This window comes from Amblyomma americanum, chromosome 4 (genome assembly GCF_052857255.1).
Source record: "Amblyomma americanum isolate KBUSLIRL-KWMA chromosome 4, ASM5285725v1, whole genome shotgun sequence".
NCBI lineage: Eukaryota > Metazoa > Arthropoda > Arachnida > Ixodida > Ixodidae > Amblyomma > Amblyomma americanum.
In genome coordinates, this window is record NC_135500.1 from 86,647,956 (window position 1) to 86,668,570 (window position 20,615).

The window sequence follows — 20,615 nt, forward strand, 5'->3', positions numbered from 1 at the left end:
ATTTCGCCTCCATGAAAACGCTGCCGCCGTGGTCGGGATTGAATCCCGGAACTCCAGATCAGTAACCAGCGCCCTAACCACTGAGTCACCGCGGAGAGTGCAGTTCAGGTGTCCCCCGACATGTGAAAGACGTACTGCGCTGCTTTCTTTACCCAAAAGCCAATTTTTATTGCAATTTCAGTTGGACACTAACGCCACCACGTACATGAAATCAAGATTGAGGTGCCCAGTGACCCAATGAGCCAGTTGCGCGTCTTTGCTTTCGTGACAATGTACGGCCTCTAGAACGGTGTCAACGGTGAAGCCTTTGAGCGCCTGCGGCTCACGTGTATTCATTCGTTTTTGAGGAAAGGAAATGAAGCAGTAACTATCTTGCATATCTCGGTGGATACCACGCCCTGCTTTAAGAAAAGGAATAAAGGATGAACGGAAACAAGGAAGGAACAAAGAGGAAATTCAACATTAATAATAATAACAATTGGTTTTTGGGGAAAGGTAATGGCACAGTAACTGTCTCATGTATCGTTGGACACCTGAACCGCGCCGTACGGGAAGGAATAAGGGAGGGAGTGAAAGAAGAAAGAAGGAGGTGCTGTAGTGGAGGGCTCCGGAATAATTTCGACCACCTGGGGATCTTTATCGTGCACTGACATCGCACAGCACACGGGTGCCTTAGCGTTTTTCCTCCATAAAAACGCAGCCGCCGCGGTCGGGTTCGAACCCGGGAACTCCGGATCAGTAGTCGAGCGCCCTAACCACTGAGCCACCACGGCGGGTAAATTCAATATTGGAGTTTTTATTTTGAGGAAAGGTGCTTTGCGGCGCAGCGGCGCAACACCTGTGGCTCGGTGGAACTAGAGGCGCATGTGCAGTATTGACTAGCGACACACACCCGAAATGCGCCGTTGATTAGCCTAGTTTCACTTTCGCTACAAAAGGCACCCGTGTGATGTCTGATGTCGGTGCACTTTTAAGATCTCCAGGTGGTAGAAATTATTCCGGAGCCTTCTACTACGGCACATCTTTCACTCTTTTTTCTTATACTTCCACATTCTTCCTTTCCCATACGGTGCGGTTCGCGTGTCCACCGATATGTGAGGCAATTTTTGCGGTGTTTCTTTCATTCAGAAACCAGATCTAAATTTTCAAAGAAGCCAACCTTCATCCAATCCAAAGAAAGCATAGGGGGAATATTTCTTTTCTAACGTGACAGCGTTAAGGAGATCGTGCCGCAAAAAAGCCGGTGTCGTCGGAGTCTTTGGCCGTGACCTAAAAATGGCGCATCTCGGTGGACACCGGAATCGCGCGGTAAGAGAAGAGATTTTAATTCTCTTACAGCGCGCTACGGGAGCCCAGCGGAACTGTGAGACAGGCGTCATTGCCTTTCCTTAAAACCAATTTCCAATTCAATTACCTGATCCTGATTTTCCGGCTTCGAACCAGTCTGCGGCGGCTGTGTATTTATGGAGGCAGAACGTTAAGGCGCCCATGTGCTGTGCGATGTCAGTGCACGTTAAAGATCCCCAGGTGGTCGAAATTATTCCGGAGCCCTCCACTACAGCACCACTTTCTTCTTTTCTTTTTTCACTCCCACTTAATTCCTTCCTTTACGGCGCGGCTCTGGTGTGCAACGATATATGAGACAGGTACTGCGCCATTTCCTTTCCTTCAAAACCAATTATTATTATTATTCCCTTAAGGCACGGTTCGGGTGTCCACAGAAATATGTAAGACAGGCGTACTTTCCTTGCATTGTCCAACTGGCCACGCGTCGCGCCGAACGGGCTTTGGCGTTCCCTGGCCTCCTTGGCAGCGCTGCAACATGCTCTCGCTTGTCACTCTCAACGACGGAGCTTAAGCGTCCTAAGAAAATTAATTGGCTTTCAGGAAACTAAATCACGCAGTATCTGTCTCATGTACTGTTGGACACCTGAACCGCGCCGTAAGGGAAGGGATAAAGGAGGGAGTGTAAGAAGAAAGGAAGAAAGAAGCGCCGTAGTAGGGGGCTACGAAAAAATTTCGACCACCTGGAGTTCTTTAACGTGCACTGACATCGCACTGCCCACGGGTGCCTTTCCCTTTTGCCTTCATAAAAACGCCGCCGCCGCGGACGGTGTCGTAAACGGGAACTCCTGATCAGTAGCCTAGCCCCCTAACCACTGAGCCACCGCGGCGGGTATTGAGCGTTCTTCAAATATTTAATTTTGTGGTGTTCATAAATTAGAAAAAAATAGTGTAATAATTTTACGGCTGAAAGATAAATGATTAGGAATAAGGAGAAAAAATACGTTTTGCCTTCTAAATTATTATCGCCCTGCCATTAAGTGATTAAACGGTTTGACTCATGTAGCAGCAGCACAAATAAAAAGGATGGAAAATTCCCCTATGCTTTACTTCGTTCCGCTGACGGCGATTTTCCGTCAGAAGAATGTGATAATGAGCACCTCATTTCCTTACACTTGTCCGCTCAATTTCTTAACGAAGGCCTCGGTTCCGGTAGCCATTATGGCATACGTAGCTTAAGAAGGTTCTCTCACGGTTTCCCTCTTCGCGTTCGATCACGTTCCAGATGACACTTACGATAATAAACGTTAAAGTACGTCCGCCTTTATCAACGAGGATGGGGCTGTTGAAAACTTACAATTTAGTTGCCTGCGGTATAATTGCACCAAGATTTTCTTAGAACGCAGGACAGCTGCCTTCGTAGCACAGTTGGCAGAGCACTGTAGGCGAAATTTGACGTCGGGGTTTCGGATCTCACCAGCAGGATATAGTTCTTTTTCCACTTCTCTTGTGGCGCTTGATAGCGAGCGACAAGCAGACATAGTCCTTAACGCTTGCTCTCGCGAAAATTGCACGGCCAGAGCCTGCGTCGTAGCCCTGTCACCTTTTAAGCGGCAGCACTCCGGGCTAAATCACCTGTTCGTTCCTGCACGGAACGCTTGAGAGGAGTGCAATAGCGGCGCGCAAGCGGACATGTAACGTGGTAATTATTAAACTGCGTTAAGGAGCTGGTGTCGAAGAAAAGCCGGTGTCTCGGCGTCGGTCATGAGCGAAAAATCTCTCCTCGCAATCTACACCACTTCTCCAACAGATAGCGCGCGACGGAAGCACAAGGAAAGGAAGGGACACCTGTCACATATTTCGGAGGACAAGCCAGAGCCATATTCCGAGTTTGTGTCATAACAAAAGAAATAGGTGACGTAGTGGAGGGCTCCGGCATATTTTCGACAACCTGGGGATCTTTAACGGGCTCTGGCGATGTCAGTGCACGTTAAAGATCCCGAGGTGGTCGAAAATATGCCGTAGCCCTCCACTACGGCAGCTATTTCTCTCTTTCGTCTTTCACTCTCTTCTTCATCCCTTCCCTTACGGCGCGGTTCAGGTGTCCAAAGATATATGAGACAGTTACTATGCCATTTCCTTTCCCGGCAAAAATCCAACCGACGTAATAATAAAAAACGTCATAATTTGCCGCAGCGCCCATCCCTGATTGGTCGAAACACCGGAAGCAGATGTCGATTCGGTTGCGACTGTGAGCGGCGGCAGGATGTCATTACCGCCACTACAAAAATTTGCACAGATCCCTGGCCGCATACCGCCACTACCTAAAGGGCGTGGCGACGCCGGCCACACACCGTATTCTTGCCACAGCCACGTCTCTCGACCGAACGGTTACTCTGTCGTGGATTCCTGGGCCTGCCTCGATCCACGGTAATGAGGGCGTTCATGCGCTGGCCAGAGAACTCTCCTCCCGGACCCCGGACTATCAGGCACCCAACCCTACGCAAGAGGCCCCATCGGTCCTTTATACATATCATCAAATCACCGCATTCTACAAACTCAGCCGCATGACATTACTACCACCCCACAGTGTTTAGTCGCCCTTATCCTGCGCCAAATGGCGACAATTTCAGACGGACTGCTTTATTGCCCGCCGCGGTGGCTCAGTGGTTAGGGCGCTCGACTACTGATCCGGAGTTCCCGAGTTCGAACCCGACCACGGCGGCTGCGTTTTTATGGAGGAAAAACGTTAAGGCGCCCGTGTGCTGTGCGATGTCAGTGCACGTTAAAGACCCCTAGGTGGTAGAAATTATTCCGGAGCCCTCCACTACGGCACCTCTCTCTCCCTTACCCTTCCCTTACGGCGCGGTTCAAGTGTCCACCGATATTTGAGCCAGATACTGCGCCATTTCCTTTCCCCCTAAAACCAATTATTATTATTATTATTATTATTATTATTATTATTATTTCACCCTACCGTCTCTCATGCTTTTGCCCCACCTTTCCTCCTCGTTATAACACCTGTGGCGCACCCAGATCTACACTTTTTCACTACCTTCGCGAATGTCCTTCCCCACAGGCAGTACCCCCCCCATCCCCAATCGCACTCATTCTTCCTGGGAGGCTGCTTTACGGACCACTCAGCCCACCGGCCAGAAATGGCTGGTGGATCGGGGCTTATGTGAGGCACAAGCCCGTGGACTCCTAGCCCTGTAGGAGACCACCCTGGAAGATTTTTTCTTACCTTTTCTTCTATTAATAGTTGTTTCCATCCACCCATCTGGCCACTGCGCTGCCTTTGCAGCAGAGAAACGTCCAGCGGCGCTTTTGCTCTTTCTTATGAAATGAAACGCGACCATGGCGTCAGAAGAAAATTGCAGCCACGTCTCGTTTGCCCCAATCAACATTAACAAATATAAACAATAGTTCAGAGACTCTTCTGCAACGCATAGCTTTTCAGTGACGGAAAGCGGCCCCTTTTGCCGCGATCGCATATGGTAAATAAAAGGCAGCTAGCTTGTTCGCACAACATGGCGTTTTACATATATCTTGAAGAAAAGGAAACGGAGAAGAAAATTTGTAGCATGCAGTCACTCGCTGCACAATGCGCCCTCCCTGCCATTCTGAAGAAAGACGCCGTGACGATTTGTCGTCTGCAACAACGCAGAGTGTTATTATCGGAGCTGTTATCGGACGGTTGTGCAGACGGTAATTCAAGTTTTTCGTTCCTTTTATGCAGGAACTGCACGAACTAGATGCCGTTGTTGGGTTTTAAATTTTTCTTTAGCAAATAAATAAAAGGGATCAGATAAAAAAAATTCTATTGCTGTGTTTCTCTTCATATTTGCATTGGGATACTTCGCAGACGATGTTTTGATGGTTTCGCCGTGGTACGGAGCGCACGCATGCCCATTGACGCGTCAAAACTAACGTGCAAGCTAATTCGCGAGCTCAGTGCAGAGCCACACCTCCGAGGGTATCAAAAATCGTAGGAAACTACTAAAACCCCCTCTGGTATGTCAAACGTGGCGGTTTTGTAGCGCGTCGCTAGCGTCTTGCAATCCTTGCGAGTGGTTCACGCTGCCAAGGCATTACACACGGCCATGATTCTGGACGCTTCAGCACCTAATAAGGAGTTTTAGAATTGGAAATATATGTCTGCGCGCCGAAAACGCGAACAGTTTACGGGACTTTATGGCTTACGCTTCATCATTCAATATACGCAGACGAGACAACCCCGGTGACAGTGGCGCCATCCGGTTTCAATGAAGAGAACAATTCTGCAACAAACCGGTGCTTGTTATGACCAGAAGCTACCGAATCATCCAACAAAATAAAAAACAGGCAAAAGGTATCGTCAATCCGATTTGTATAGGGCAAACAAGACGAAGCAAAAGTTTCGTACCCTGTTTATAGCCAGTTCACGGGCCGAAAAACGAAGTACCTTCAACTAGTTAACTTCGAAGCGAGAGGCTCCACTTCAGAGTGCGCCGCCATGTTGGTTGTCGAGCATCGGCTGCGTACACTATGGGTTTGACGTCACCAAGTTGTTTCTTCAACCCTTTTCGCTGCATCCAAACCAACGCTTCCACTTCCGGCGTTTCGACAAATCAGGTCAGTCCGCTGCGGCAGATTATGACGCTTTTTATTATGACACAAACACGGAATGCGGCCCCTGACCCCGCTGCAAGGGAAGGAAAATGGAATGAAAATTGGTTTTAAGGAAAGGAAGCGAGGCCTGTCCCACATCTCTTTGGATACCCGAACCGCGCCGTAAGGAAAGCAAAAAGAAATGAAAATTGACTTTAAGGAAAGGAAGTGACGTATCTGACATATCTCTCGTTCGAGCGCAGTGGGGCCGTACGGGCACGCAGGAATCACGCAGTGAACGGCGAAAAACGCCGCGGACATCCAAAGCGCGTTCACGTCGAAGCTTTAGGCTTGCTGCCCGTTCGTTCGGCGCGGAAGCTATGCGGGCATTCGTGGCATCGGGTTTGTCGAGAACGATGTGTCGACGAACTACGACTGCAACTTGAGTCCCACGCGTATCGGCAAGACGCCTGGCAGCGCTTGTACATGGCTTGCTGCACCGCGCATTCGTTTCACGGTACATGGCGGAGCGTTTTGTCTACCGGGCAATGCGTCGCGCCGAACGGGCGATGGCGTTCCGTGGACTCCTTGGCAGTGCTGCAACACGCTGTCGCGTTCGGCTCTTAAGGGCGAAGCTTAAGCCTACTCCAACTTTTTTTTTGTATTACGCGGGCATCTTCAGAGAGCGGAAAAAAGCCGATACGTAATAGGCGAAAAGATAGGAACTGTTCAATTGGACGTTTCGCGGACCGTTGTACAACTTTCTCATTGGGCTTTTTCGGCTATCTTCATTGCTTGAGAAGTTTTTTAATTAATGTCGACTGATTATGCAATTAAGCACAATAAAGAAAGAGTGTAAGTTGCTCGATATGATAGCCAGACACGTGCAGTTGGTCGTGTCGTCTCAGAGTGCCGCGCAATATATTTCAACCTTGGTTAAAGATTGCTGGGACACCCTGTGTCTTAATAAAAGTTTATAATCGAATATCTACCTGTGAAGTAAAAAAAGTATGACATACTGGCGTCAAGGATTCATTTTGAGCCTGCTTTCTAGTTCAAATGCCTTTTTTCTCGGGATGCTCTTCTCTGGATGCATTTTCGTAACTTATTATCAATACAAAAGTTCAACTGAATTTTAAATTCGTTTTACTTCGCGTTCTGAACATGCTCCTCATCCTTGCTTGTACGCGTAAGGCATGACAGGATTCCTCACATAAGTGTTTCTACAAACATAAAGGTGATGACGCCACAACAACATTAAGCGGTTAGTTGTAGGAGCCGCTAGGTGCATTTGCGCAAGATACTTAGTGAAAGATTCTTTTTGCACTGCCTTGAACGGAGGTTGGTTTCGTCAAAAACTACTTAGTATATTCGCGGTCAATAAGTTTATGTTCAGGCATGATATAAAACTTATAAACTCTTCGGAATAGGTATTTTCATAACTCAGCTTGAAAACGATGTTCAAATGAGATGAACTGCTCTTTAACTAATCTCGTTAGCTACGCAGTCCATATCTGAGATGTCATGAAAATACACATTTTCAACAGCAACAAATGAATAACTTTTTTCTTACAATTTTCAGGCTTATGCTAAGACTGTAAATAAGGCGACAGTCAATTAGTGTAGATAAGTCCCTTTTTAAGTGTTCAGAAATCCGCTTGTTATTCATTGCATACGCAAGAACACGAGTCGTTTTGAAGGCATATTCATCCCAGGCAGCATAAAAAAAATGACGGATTGCCGGTTTTTAGCAGTGCGCAAGCACCAAATATGTGCCTTAAATACAAAATGGTAAGAATAGCCGATGAAGTAATGAGAGAATGTCTTTTGTTTTTGCATAAAAATTGGGCTCTAAACGACCTTCAGATTTTCTAAAAAAGCTAGCTTTGTTTTATTACGTGCTTCCAGGCACTGTTCTTACTTAAACATAGCTGCCAGACGAAAATTAAAAGTTATTTCTTTTAATTACCTGTTCAAAGACAGGCATCATTATTTTAAAAGCACGCGCCAAGAGCAAGCATGGAAAAAATTGTCGACACTCACGCTTGCTAAGCGTGAAAAATTGTACGTGAAGGAAGGGAGGCAGCAAGGAAGGAATATTCCGTAGTGGTTACCTACGGAACAATTTCGGCCATCTAGGTATCTTTAACGTGCAGTGGTATTGCACAGCACTCGGCTGCCTTTTAGTTTCACATTCAGTGAAATGTGGCCGCAGTGGTAGGGTTTGAACCCGAGAAACCTGGCACTGTAGCCGAGTGCCCTACCACTGAGCCACCGCGGCGATTCAGTTTGAAGTTCATAACATGAAGCCGGAACAAGGTGCATCATTGTAATAGATAAAAGCACAGTCTTAGATACAAGGATGGTTGCAGCCCGCCAATTCCCCGGGAAGTATCCTGAGAATATCGTGTAGAACATTCCAGTTGCAGCGGCGCCTTTTCAAGAGAAGATGTGAGCATGAGAAAACATTCGCCGTATGTCCTATTCGAGTACGTCTGAAATCTACATCCTACTCTTTCCACCTTCTCCAAAAATGAATGTAGATTCCTTCAGCTAATCCTGGATATACAAACCGAAAGCTGTCGCAGTTCACTGTCTTCATTGGCGTTATTGGCGTTGGCATCGACAACGTTCTTGGCTCCGATGATATTGAGAAAAAGAAGAGCGCATAACTGGATACCAGGGTCAGTGGACGCCACAATCCCGATTTGAGGTACGTGGCGGTGGTGGGAGAGATGTGGGCTGCATGCATTAACCCTGACAACGTTGCGGCAGACATGCGGCACTGCAGCAATATGTCGCAGCGCTCATTCGGTGACCAAGTTCTCGATGTCAACAATTAATTGCCGCCTGCCAGAGTGGCAAGGTGGGCGCGCTGCCTTTCCAGGGTGTTGGTGTGGTGCGATGTCAATGCGCGTTTAAGATCCATAGGTGGTGCAAATTATTCCGGAGCCCTCCACTACAGCACCTTTTCCTTTCTTCTTTCAGCCCCATTTTTATCCCATCCCTTACGGCGCGGTTTATAAAAAAGTGGAAAATTGGTTTTTGGGGAAAGGAAATGGCGCAGTATCTGTCTCATATATCAGCGGACATCTGAACGGCGCCATGAAGGAAGGGATAAAGGAGAGAGTGAAACAAGAAAGGAATAAAGAGGTACCGTAGTGTGGAGGGCTCCGGAATAGTTTCGTCCAGCTGGGGATCTTTAACCTGCACTGACAGCAAACAGCACACGGGCGGCTTACCGTTCCGCCTCCATCTAAACGCTGCCGCCGCGGTCGGGTTCGAATCCAGAAACTCCTGAACAGTAGCCGAGCGCTCTAACGACTGAGGCAACGCGGATGGCGCAGATCAGGTGTCCCCCGACATGTGAAAAATGCACTGCGCTGATCCGCAGTTCTCGGGTTCGAACCCGACCACGGCGGCTGCGTTTTTATGGCATAATAGTAATAATTGGTTTATAGGGAAAGGAATTGCGCAGTATCTGTCTCGTATATTGTTGGACACCTGAACCGCGGCGTAAGGGAAGGGATAAAGGAGGGAGTGAAAGAAAAAAGGAAGAATGAGGTGCCGTAGTGGAGGGCTCTGGAATAATTTGGACCGCTTGGGGATCTTTAACGTGCACTGACATCGCACAGCACACAGGCGCCTTAGCGTTTTGCCTCCATAAAAACGCTTACAAGGCAAAACGCTAAGGCGCCTGTGTGCTCTGCGATGTCAGTGGACGTTAAAGATCCCCAAGCGGTCGAAATTATTCCGGAGCCCTCCACTACGGCACCTATTTCTTCTTTCTTTCACTCCTTCCTTTATTCCTTCCCCTACGGCGCGGTTCAGGTGTCCAACGATATATGAGACAGATACTGCGCCATTTCCTTTCCCCCAAAACCAATTATTATTATTTCAATCTTAGTTGGACACTAACGCCACGTACATAAAGGCGAGATTGAGGTGTCCACTGACCCATTGAGCCAGTTGTGAGTCTTTCCTTTCGTGAAAAAGAACGGCTTCTACCATGGTGTCAACGCAAGTGAACCCTTTGAACGCCGGCGGCTCGCTTGTTTCGGTTGGTTTTGGAGGTAACGAAAAGGGGCAGTAACTGTCTCGCATATCTCGGTGCCTACCCGAACAAGGCTGAATTTTAATTTTGAGGAAAGGTGCTGTGTGGTGCAGCGGCGGAACACCTGTGGCTGGGTGGAACTAGTGGCGCATTCGCAGTATTCACTAGCGGCACACCCGAAATGCGCCGTTGACTTTCCCCGCCGCCGTGGCTCAGTGATTGGGGCACTCGACTACTGATCCGGAGTTCCCGGGTTCGAACCCGACCGCGGCGGTGGCGTTTTTATGGAGGAAAAACGCTAAGGCGCCCGTGTGCTGTGCGATGTCAGTGCACGTTAAAGATCCCCAGGTGGTCGAAATTATTCCAGAGCCCTCCACTACGGCACCTATTCTTCCTTTCTTTCACTCCCTCCTTTATCCCTTCCCTTACGGCGCGGTTCATGTGTCGAAAGATATACGACACAGATACTGCGCAATTTCCTTTCCCCCAAAACCAAATATTATTATTAGCCTAGTGTCGCTTTCGCTACAAAAGGCGCCCGTCTGATGTGCGATGTAAGTGCACTTTAAAAAACCCCAGGTGGTCGAAATTATTCCGGGGCCTTCCACTACAGCACCTCTCTCTTCCTTCTTATACTTCCACCTTCATTCTTTCGCATACGGGGCCGTTCGGGTGTATACAGCGATATGCGTTACAATTTTTGCGGCGTTTCTTTCAATCAAAAACCAGCTTTTAATTTTCAAATAAGCCAACCTTCATCGAAACCAAAGAAAGCATAGGGGGAATATTTTTTAACGCGACAGCGTTAAGGAGCTCGTGTCGCAGAAAAGCCGGCATCCTCGGCGTCTTTGGCCGTGAGCGAAAAATGGCGCATCTCGATGGACACCAGAGCCGCGCTGTAAGGGAAGGGATTTTAATTCCCTTACGGCGCGATACGGGTGTCCAGCGAGCATTGTGAGAGAGCGTCCTTTCCTTTCCTTAAAACCAATTTTCGTTTCAAGTGCCTGCCTTTACGACCCGGTTCGGGTGTCCACCGAGACATGCGAGACTGTTGTCCTTTGCTTAAATTGTCCAACGGGACACGCGTCGCACCGTACGGGCGTTGGGTTTCCGTGGGCTCCGAAGCGCTGCAACATGCTGTCGCGTCTGACTCTTATAGACGAAGCTTAAGCGTCCTCCAAATATTTTTAAATTTTGGGGTGTTCATATATTAAAAAAGATAGTGTAATCATTTTACGACTGAAGTGTAAATTATTAGGAATTAGAAGAAAAAATACTTTTTGCTTTCTAATTTATCACCGTTCGGCCAATAACTGATTAAACAATTTATTACCTATGTAGCAGCAGCACAAAAAATGATAGAAAAATTCATCTATGCTTTTCTTTGTTTCGCTAATGGTGATTTTCCTTTAGATGTATGTGATAATAAGTACCTCATTTTGTTACTCTCGTCCACTCAATTTCATTACAAATTCCTTGGTTCTGGTATCCTTAATGGTTCTCGCACTGCTTCCCTCGCCGCATTCGATCACGTTCCACATGACACTCGCGATAATACAGCGTTGACAACGTCCGCCACTATGGCCGCGTATGGTGCTGGTGAGAACTCTCACTGTTATGGTGAGAACTCTCACTGTTAAGTTACATGCGACATAATTACCCCGAGATCAGAAAACAGGACAGCCGCCGTCGAAGCACAGTTGGTAGCGCACTGTAGGCGAAATTTTGGGTCGAGGTTTCGGATCTCACCGGCACCAAGTAGTTCTTTTTTCTTCTTTGAAAGAACATATTTGTCAAACATTATAGGATTACACTGTTACTCTCATATATCAACAAAAAAGTAAAAGAAATGCAACCTTTCCATTGCGCTTTCAATGGCTTATGCCACAGTTGACTTCTTTCAGGTGCGTGTCACAAGGTGCCCCTCTCTTCCTTGCCCTTGACTTCCTGGTACCAATACGGCAATTTTTACCATAAACAACGCTTTTATAAGCCAGAAAATTGCACAAACTGAGATGCAAGTGGCGTCTGCACTTGGTGATTCGTGCAACGTCGACGTATGTACTGATGAGCTTTCTGGGGGAACGCTATTTCACCGACCAGGTGGGCAATTATTGTCCTAATACGGGGAATGTACAGTGTGGATAGCATAACCGATAAACGAAAATTCCCTTAATTGAAACGGCTGAATTTTTGGCGCAAACACGCAATCTGCAGCGCCACTGCAGCCTGTGCGTGATCTTTTCGGGTGGAAAATGGGCGGTGTAGAGAGGCCTCCTAGAGACTGCTAGCGATTTGTACAGCGGATAAGGCGTCGCGCCGAACTGGCGATGGCGTTGCGTGGTCTCCCTGTCAACATGCTGTCGCGTTTCACTCTGAAAGCGAAGCTTAAGCATCGTCCAATTTCTTTGTTTGCTTTTTCCAGCCTTTTCTGCTTTGGTAGTGAAGTAGATCCTTCGCAGTGCAAAGTTCCCGGCGATTTGCACAGTTAAGACAAATATGAATTACATGCGCTAGCACTTCTGTGTTTACTTCCTTTCCGCTTTCTGGATAAAGATTATGGTTTAATACCAATATATGCGGAATTAATATTCTCTGTTTCACATTCGTCGACCCCTCTTAGTCGTCGTACCACTCCTGTCGCAGTCGTGCAGCTGTTAAGTATCTGCCACTTATCTGCGGTGGCAGGTGTTGCCATCGGCGGGGCTTGTGTGATCTAAGTTCATTATGCCGAGCAACCTCTCGCGACCACTAATTAATTGAACTTGCAGCTTCCACGGCTAGCAGTGTGCTCACAATCGCGTAGCTAGGTTGCTAGGTGCCTTTGTAATATATATATATATATATATATATATATATATATATATATATATATATATATATATATATATATATATATATATATATATATATATATATATATATATATATATATATATATATATACACCTAAACAGGTGGGCAGCCTGCCGGAGAGCAGGGTTCACACAAAAAAGGAGACAAAAATCAGCATACTGAATGGCTAAATTACGGGAATGACTACTACAAGTGCTGGTGCTCCAAGAATGCTTGCCAGCGCGTGTCATGCGTGAAGTATTTGATGCGCCGGTACGCAAGCCAGGGTCTTCCGAGAAAAAAGCCTTTAACTAGCTGATGTGGGTTCATCACGATTATGCATACATTCCCTGCCTATAGCTATAGCTGTCTGACGGCCGGAAGACTATAGTTGAGCACAATGTACCCTGATTCGTTTCCACTTGGAACCCACACGAAGCTACTACCACACGTAGAAACTGCATCGACCACGGCAGTGCCAGTCACTAGGGTTGTCCGCGACTATAACTCCTGAGCAGTTATTGAGCGCACTCAAATCGGCAGCAAATTTCGCCGCGCCGTTTTATGAGCAGCGCGGGCGAAATTTTCACTCAGATTTGGTGTTGAATAAAATACGTTAGATCGCAACTGCCGCTACCATACCATTGAAGATCCCGCGAAATTGTAATGTATAGTCGTACACACACCTGTCTAGAGTTCACTCGAATGGCGAACCGGGGAGAGCTCTTGTGTCACTTACCGGTGACTCAGGCACGAAACCTCTCGATGTGGTACATGTATGCATATTCCATGAATCTTTTTTAACTCATCATATCTTTAAAAACTGCATCGAACCCGCGATTCAGTTTCGATTTTTATAAATGCAAAACATAGCATGTCATCCGAGCTCTCTAGACATGTCCATGGACGAATATACTATTCGCTACTGCACGCACGCACTGAAGTCGCCTCGCTAGGGTTATCGTCACCGATAGATACAGGCGTGTGCGCTATGAGCACTTTGTTCTGCAGTCTGCTACCGGCATCGATAACTGCAGGTTGTTTCTTTTGCACCCAGGATACCTGTTTCTTCTGCACGTGAGAGTTCCAACGAGACGAAGACACCCACGATATTTAGCGGAAAGTGCACATAGAAATACTGGGAGGCTGAGGTTGCCTGAATTTTGATATTACCACCCTTACCACAGGTATCTTGACTTCCGGCTTTCAGTTTTGTGCCGCGTTTACGGTCTTTGAAAGCGCCTCCCCTGATTGGTCGAAGAGCCCCATTGCATCGAAGATACAGAAACGACATCACGGCAGTTCACTTTTCGCTCAGGCTTTAAAGGTGGAAGGTTTCCGCGAATTTCCTTCGCGGCATTTTCAGCAGCGCAGCCACCTCGGTGCGTAGGAAAAAGCGTCTGTATTGTTCCCGAGGAATAATACTTATGCGTCACCGCCGCGATGGCCGAGTGGTCACGGCGCTCGGCTGCCGTCCCGAAAGACGCGGGTTCGATCCCGGCCTTGGCGGTCGGATTTTGGTGGAGGCAAAATTCTGGTGGCCCGTGTGCTGTGCGATGTCAGTGCGCGTAAAAAAACCCCAGGTGGTCGAAATTTCCGGAGCCCTTCACTACGGTGTCTTTCATAGCCGTAGTCGCTTTGGGATGTTTAACCCCATTAACCAAACCAAAACCATAATGCTTATGTTTTGATTGTTTGAAACTTCTATGGAATCAAGAGACATGCTAACTAGCGTTAAAGACAAGGATATATGAACTGGTTTTATTCGAAACAGACACCATGTGTCTGTCTGGAATAAAACCAGTTCATATCTCGCGTTCGTGGTCTCCGCCTCTCTTCTGTCGTTGTCGTTAGCGCTAGCTACCATGTGCCTTGATTCTAAAGATCACCAACTAGCTGAGCTTTCAGCTTTAAATGATGCTTCTCTTTAGTGTCCCTTTTATGTGCCACATTAGGAAGTAAACCTTGATATCCACTCGTGCGCATTATTTCCCATAGCTATTCAAACGTAGTGCCGGTAATAAAAGGAGAAGGATATGATGAGGTGATGAACTAGGCTAGCACCTTTCTCGGTTTTCGCAGCAAATCTTAAAAGGGGCCAGTCAGATGCGGTTCAATTGACCATAATTCTCTCAGATGCGAACCCGCAGCGTGAGGGGGAGGCACTATCTTCCAAGTTTAACTAGACAGCAAATTGTAGGTCAACTCACAATGCTTACTCTCCAGTGGGCTGACTCTTCGTAACACGCGTGTCTATGACTGACTACACTTCTCAGAGCATATGCAGCATAATGAAAGAAATATTTAGCAGGAAATATATATAAGCTCCCAGAATATCATAACAGATGATATCTGAGCTTTAAGTGTTGCTTCTGACAAGTTATCGGGTAAGCCATTTCAGTCCGATAAGAAAAGAAAATATGTTTTGTTGTCTTTGCTTCAATGCAGAATAGTCTCTGCCCATTCTGGACACATAGCGGCTTCGTGGAGATGGAGACCTTTATGTGGATGAATGTTCAGAACATTTTTTTTAAACTGCTTAGGACCGATTTCTTTTTTTTGTCTGCACAAAATGCACTTGCAGCATAACTGAGTGAGCCCTGGGTTTCGTTTCGCATTTTCGACATTTTACCGCAATGAGGGTCCAAGCTTGCTCATTGTACGCGTCTTTTTTGCGGCCTCTTTGCTCGCGGAAAAAAAGATTGTTTACTTCTATCTGTACCAGCGGTGTTAGGGCTGGAAATTCGCTGTATCTGAGTTTTTATGTCATTATGTACGAACACATGTTTTTAAAAGAACGTTATCGCTCTCATCAGAACAAGGAACTCTTCACCATCTCTGGAACTTTCTAAACTGAGACGTTGCTGCGGTTTTATGACATTACACAATTTAGCGCTTGGTGTCAAATGTTTGCCTGTGGTATGAATTGTTTCTAAGTAAGCAATCTACTGAACCAAGGCAGTAAATCTGGTTGAATTATGAACGTTGCATATCGAAAAACATGAGAGAAAAATTTTTATTTCGGGCCACTGGTAGCGGATAAAATGTTCTATGAATGTCATATATGGCGCTTTCAGAAGGACAAGTTGAACATTCGTCCCACGATGACAATCCTAACATTACCCTGGCGTATATCTTTCAGTACAGTCTCGTTCCAAGCGGGCTATGATGCATTTTTTATCAAGTCCCTTAATGTTCACTCCCTTCAACGTAACGGAAGATTATTGAAAATGTTTGCTTGCTGACTGCGTGTTCCTCAGGTGATCGCAGCCATATGCAAACTACACCCGGTTTCACCTAACGGTTTGCGTGGAGGACAATTACTTAAGGGGCTGGTGGAAAACGATCAATCATGGTCCTCGCAGTGTATTTGAAACGCTCTAAACAACTAAAAACTTTCATGGACTCCGAAAGAATCGCCTGGACGACCGACAAGGAGATCGATTCCCATCTAAAACTACTAAATAGCGCCAGAGGCGCCAAAAGCTGACTCAATCCAACGGGCGTAATTTTATGCCACATTTTCAGTGAATGCTACCAACATATGAGTTATTATAGTACGTTTTTTTTCTGTTTTTATGTTAATACAAGAAATACAGACATTGGAGTGCGCAGTCACGCCTAATTGTAAGAAAAAATCGACTTAGTTTGTTCTAATTTTCCTTGTCTTCTAATACTCAAGAGAGATTCCTTTATCAGAGTGTGCTCTTCAGTGTTCTCGAAACATTTAAAATTCTAACAAATAATCTGCTTTCCGTGAATTTTACTTGCCATACCGATTTTTACCATACAGAAAATACAATGAATGTGTTGATATAATAATCATAATTAATTTTCGCCATTAAAAGAATATCGCAGAAGGAAACAACTCAGCTGTTAGAGACCTAGCACAGAAAAATTTAAAGCCAATATGTGCGTCAGGTTCACAAAGACACTCTCTGAAATTGTGGTGAACTTCGCTGAATTTGATATATAATTTTAGTGATGCCACAAGCTGAACTACGCCTTTTTTTGGCTTGGTGCAATTATTTTTCGACACAGGCGATTTGATGAAAAATTAATATGCAATATTTTCCTAGGTGTTCATGATTACTGGAACAAATTTCTTTTTTATGCGTCACAGCCACTGCAATTAAAGCCACTTCATGACACTAGGGACCAATTTATCACGTCTAGAATTCGTGATCGTGCCTCATTTGTGCCAGTTTGAAAGCCATTTCAATTTTTCCTGCTCGTTTTGATTATTTGGCTGTAATCGAAGGCTTTTCATTATCCTTTTGCTACCATGCACGTTTATTGCCTATAAATCACATTTTGCTTAAATTTTCCATGACGTGTTCTATGATCGAGTGAAATTGCCAATATAAACTGCGCTCGCTAATTTTTTTAGACAAATACAAGCAGCAGGGAACGTGTGAGCACGTAACAAAAAACCGGGTAGCGTACAGTAATCACTCAAAATTCTGTAAGTACCTTTCCTGTGTTTTCTGTATCACTGCCTCGCGACGCGAATACTTTTTAACCGAGTAGCTCTTTTCACCGGTTTGAGAAAACAACGGGGCTATGAGCGTTACGGCGCACGCAGCACGGGTGCATCATTTTTAAATATATTAGACACTTTCCTTAATCTGCTCCTTGCAAAATTCATTTATAGACGCAATATCTATCAAAAGTCTACTCTTGAGAAAAGGTACTGAATAAAATCTTATTTACTGCTCTTATATGTTGTCACAAAATGCAAACGATCAAGATGAAATCTTTGAAATGGTGGCAAAACAGAAGGGAACCTGCATTTGTGTCATCTAGGATAATATTCATACCTTAAATGTACAGCTGGCAACAGTGGCAAACACCTTAAGCTTAAGAAAATTAAGCTCGGGTTCATGAGCGCATAAACTGGGCTATATAGTCGGACGTAACGTCGTCTACAGAGTTGAAAATTTGCAGATTAAGAGCGTAACACTGACCAATTTCCTCTTTGCCGTGTCTTATTTTGCTAATTTGTTAGAAAGAAAGTGCCGGACACATTAACACCAAAGATGTTGTCATGCACGCTTTAGAAGGCCGCTCATGTAATGGGATTGCAGCTCCACGGGGGGCAAGGGAGCTTAATGTTGCGTGGGTGATCTTCGACTTTATGAAGAACTCTGAAGTTCTTCACCAAAAGTCCAGCTGATATGATGCGAGCATTTTGACATTTTAATTAAAAGAGAGCTGCATGTACGATGCCTGCAGCTCTGTCTGCGATTTCCGCCGCCCGATTTTTCGAAGCAATAAAACGACCCATCTGCCACACGCCGCTGCCTTGAAATGACAGTCTGCCTAAATGAAGAGCATAAACGTGACAAAAGTACTGGCAAGAATAGAAGGCACGACTGTGGTTTGCTACTGAGTTGAACTTCCTATTCTGATAAGTCTTATACCTGTAATTGAAGTTGCGCCTTACCATAGTGTTGTTCATCTCTTGTATATGGCACATGCTAACTCCATGTTCCTTGGCCAGCATGTTAGTTAAAAGTTACCACCGTCGGGAAGGTTTTTTCTTCAAGAAATATTTTTCTGAAAACAACGTTGAAAACGATGTAGTCAGCAGAGATGAGATCTCATCGAACAGAGATGGAGATACACAACAGAACATGTACGAGAATTTTAGTCGAGGATGCCGTAATTCCAGTGCATATTGAGACATCTCGAGATGATTTTGTAGCGATTTTTCAGATTCCCATTCGGAGTGTACAGATCGCAAAAATCACCAGCGTCTTTTAAGACAGCCGATACTTGCGTTTTTTAAAACCTTTAAGACTTGTGAAAATGCAGAGCAATCGCGAGAAGGGTGCAACTGCACCTATGGCAGCCCACTATATGGGTGTGGCAGCCATGCTCGTTTGAGGTGCACGGCTGCGAGTGAAAGTCATCTAAATGCAATCGCTGGGGCTCTTTTTTTTTTTACAGTGGTAGTGATACCAGAAATTATGAATTTTTATGGCGCACAGGCATCTGTGGCGAAAGAGCGCCATGGCTCAAGGTTTCTCCTTCTGCTCAAAGTGGGGACAGAAAACCATTTCCCAAGCATTTCTTTGTAAAGAAACAGTGCACGAGGCAGGGGAAAGCTTGTACCTTTTGTTTCACTGATGGGTACCCGGCGGGGCTGGGGATCGAACCCGTTACAGTGGCAGTAACTCATATTTTAAATTAAAGACACTGCCTCGAAACCAGCGCTTGTAGATAAACATTGCGGAGCTAAACTCAGTGTTGCATTGGTGCCGATGGAGGCAGAACTTGCATTACTTCAACGTATTTCGATCTAAAAATATAATACTCGTTAGCATCCAACACTTGTAGTTACACACAGACAGCGTGGAGTTAGATCATTTAGCACAAAGATAAAAGGACGAGACATAGCTCTGTTCAAGATTAGGTTTCTGCATTACTATGTGACCGTAAGCACCTTACTCAGCTTCAAAACACATACGCGAAACATTTTTTTTCGTGAATATTGAAAGACTAGTGCGGAATTCAGTGAGGAAGAACTGACCATGAAGCTCAGAAAGTTTCATTTTGTATTTATGCCTGAAATAAAATAAAATTTAAAAAAGTCATACAAATTCATTCCAGAACAGATCCACGGGCATGAACCTTAACGCTGTAAATTGCGCATTTTTAAAGAACTATTGGACTTTCCGCTGCAATATTATTGTTGTTTTTAATAATTTATTATACAATAGAATGGCTGCAACAAACATGGATTAGAATGTGATAGTTACGGGTACAAGGCTTTTGCGACTGCTTATTAGGTTGACTGGTCTTTATCGTTTTACGCACGTACAAGTACCGACCCGTAGTTATTTTTGTGCTATATGAACTCTTAAGTGGTGCTGAAAGGCCCCTAGAAATAGCTACCGACGACATAGGTCAATATCCGTCAATGCTACCGCATCCACAGACCATGACTGTCATATCCAGATGTTTTGCGCGCATATGAGTGGGCACCTGTTTCCAGTTATCACTGGAGTCGCGTTTTTGACGCCCGCATGATGTTCATGAAACCTTCTTAGGTATATATTCTAAAAAAAAGTAATTCAAAGCGCGAAACTTTCAGCAACCCCGGACAAGAATGCTCCATTCAGTGATTTTCCCCTCTTTCATCAAACTTTTAGCTGCTAGCTTGTCAAAAAAGGAAATCTTATATATCAGAGAATTTTATGAACCAAAACTTCATTGTGTTTTGTTTCATATTACACGAATTTTCATGCAACTGTAAGGCAAGAGAGCCACAAATAAGGTTTTAAAGGTCTACCTAAAAGAATTCTGCGCTATGACGCGTAACAGCACTAAAACTTGTGATGCCAAAACAATATTTGAAATGAGTCCAGCGAAGCTTATTAGATGATGGAGAGCAGCACACATACAAAATACGGGTGCGGCCTGGTTCTACGAAATATGAAGCAGAATTCATAAGGCGATTGTAGATCGTGACATTTCAAAATAAATCCAGGCAGAGGGCACACTGATACTTGCTCTTTTAGAGAAGCCACCACGCAGGCGTGAGGAAACTGCTAGTAATAAAGAATTACGTCTGAAAAAGGTGCAACATATGTGGAGTATTAAGAAATGGCGGTGTAATAGACGTGTCTTTTCGGACAAGCTCAAATGGTAAGCGCTGCAGAAGTATGGAAAGAACAAATATCACTGCAAGGCACAGTTCTGATTAAACGCGCTTGGATAGAGGCAGGTTTTCTGCCGAGTTTTGTTGAGTGTAGACGAAGAGAGTAACTTTTATAATGAAAAATATAAATGCGTTTTAAGGTAGAAGGCGATCACTTGGATTGGGGATATAAATCTGTACACTGAG